Genomic DNA, 2,396 nt, shown 5'->3' on the forward strand with positions numbered 1-2,396 from the left:
GAAACTTGTCTAACTCAGTTTTCCATTCCCAGAGCTCAACATAGTCACATTTAGATGTTCTAAAGCTGTTGACTTAATAATATAAATGAATTCAGTATCATTATGCTAAAAAGGACAGAGATGACAAAGAAAAAGCCACTGAAACTGAAAACAGAGGCCAAAAACTAAAAACAATGAAACCCAGAAGAGAAGGGAGAGGTCAGCAGATGCTGCCATATATCTTGGCTATGTAACAAGAGACCAGGATCTCTAACAAATGGTTTTTTGGGAAAAAGCATTGCCTTGATAGTGCTTGATTTTAACATTTTCACAGCCTCAGAATGGATACATCAATTTACATGAAGAAAATCCAGTTTAAATTACATGACAGCTAGGGAAATCCTTAAGAGTTGTTACTAAGCCTCCATATGAAATCACTGAAATAGGATGGGGTGAATTCGAAATAATCATGAAAATATTTTTCATCGACCCTAATGAAAGACCTGTAACCCTGTATCATTTGTTAAAGCTGTTTCAATCAAACACTGATGCAATGCCGGGGGAAAGGACAGTGGTTTCAGAGTTCTATGATGAAATGATATTTCAAGATCCAACAGCAACGATGCAACAATTATTGCCAACATCTCATCAGCTAACATTAGGAGCCTATAAGCATGAAACAGAATTTGCAGAACTTCAAGTGAGAACTAAAGAGAAATTAGAAGCTGCCAAGAGAAAAACAAGCTTTGAAATTGCAGAGCTTAAAGACAGATTAAAAGCAAGTCATGAAACTAAATTGTTCAAAAAATAAAATCAGAAAACTTGAACATGGTCAGACAAAAGACGTACAAACCGTTCTGAAGAGAACTGACAATAAGGTGGGCTTAAATGGTTAAATGGACTAAATGCAAATGGTATTATGTTTCTTAGAGGAACTGTATCTATAGTTGTTGACCATGAATTTCTCAGTTATGAATCAAAGTATTTGTACTATTTGTGAAATCTATGTGTATAATAAGAATGGATACTATCTAGTCATTGTACCTACCCATTGTAAAATTGTTAAGCACAATTTTATTGCATTAATATTTAGCTTATCCTTTCAACAAACATTGTAATTTCATCATAATAATGTATAAGTTGGAAAAATGTGTACTTCTTACATAGTTAGAATGAATGTGTATATTTAATTTCTTCAAGTTCTTACTTGTCCCCATCCTACCTCTTGTATATATGCCCAGTAATTACTCAATAAATGTGGCTTACAGAAAAAATTAAAAAATAAAAATGAAAAGGACAGAGATGGATGTATGAATGTGTGGATGTATATGTTTGGAGAAGAATAAAAAGGATATTAGAATCATAGAATGAAGTGCTTAGGAGAATACAGCATCAAGTAAGTATCTCTTTTGAGTAAAACCAAAATGAAAATAAGAATAATCAAGAGGTAAGGAACCCATACCACAACCACCACAAACCCATCTCAGCTGGAGAATTATAAAGAGAAAAGATAAAGCAAAAGAAAACTAGAGAACATTCTGGGGGTATTCAGTAGTTGTACACATGGGAAGGAGTCAGTTCAATTCAACCCAACTTAATTCTGCAGGTTCCCAGTGCTCTTCCTACTCATTATAGGAAAACAGTTACATAAATATTTAGCTACAATGCAAAACTGATAATAGTTGACACTCTTTAAAATAAGTTTCATGAGAATTTATGGAGCATCTAGGAAAGTTTCCAGTGAAAATGGGCATTTAATCGGGACTTTGAACTGATTGCAATAGAAACAAACATATTGAATGAACAGTTATTTCACATTGTGTGCTTTGAAATACAGAGACAAGACCTACCTATTCAAAATACTTCCATATGGATTGGTGATTATAACTTTAAAGATTAATAAACTTGGGTTTAATGTTAAAGTTTCTGAAAAATCCCCTTTTCAAATGCTTGAGATAAGAGAGTTGAAACCTATTGAATGAGGCATTATTAATGGCTACCATTTGATTCTTTAACATATTTCTTCTCAAGATGACAGGTAACTGTGAGACAAGGAGATTCAGAGTGAATTTTGATGGGAAAAAAGGAAAGTTCAGGCCTAGATCAATGATTACTTTATAGAGACTAGCCAAACAAAGCTAAAAAGACAAATAGAATTCTTTTTCCACAAAAAGAAGGCAGAAGAGATTTGGTTTATATAACCAATAAAGGAGGTTCTATTATTTAGGGAAAGATGTGTGACTTTAGTGTCTAATTCTGAGGCACTAATGTTAATGCTATTAACATTAAGTAGCAGTTACTATTTGTCTACTTTATAGATTCTGTAGAAGACTTTGAAGAGTGCAATAAATGATCATAAAGTGGAATGTAAGTTCAGTACATGCCCCAGGCATGTACTGAATGATCATAAAATTTAA

General features: G+C 33.1%; 1 pseudogene; it reads left to right on the forward strand.

The window, feature by feature from the left end:
• The first annotated feature begins 320 nt into the window (after positions 1-320).
• On the forward strand, positions 321-875 carry LOC143648915 (YEATS domain-containing protein 4 pseudogene; annotated as a pseudogene).
• The last annotated feature ends 1,521 nt before the right edge of the window (positions 876-2,396 follow it).

The sequence above is a fragment of the Tamandua tetradactyla genome, chromosome 10 (assembly GCF_023851605.1).
Source record: "Tamandua tetradactyla isolate mTamTet1 chromosome 10, mTamTet1.pri, whole genome shotgun sequence".
Classification (NCBI taxonomy): Eukaryota; Metazoa; Chordata; class Mammalia; order Pilosa; family Myrmecophagidae; genus Tamandua; species Tamandua tetradactyla.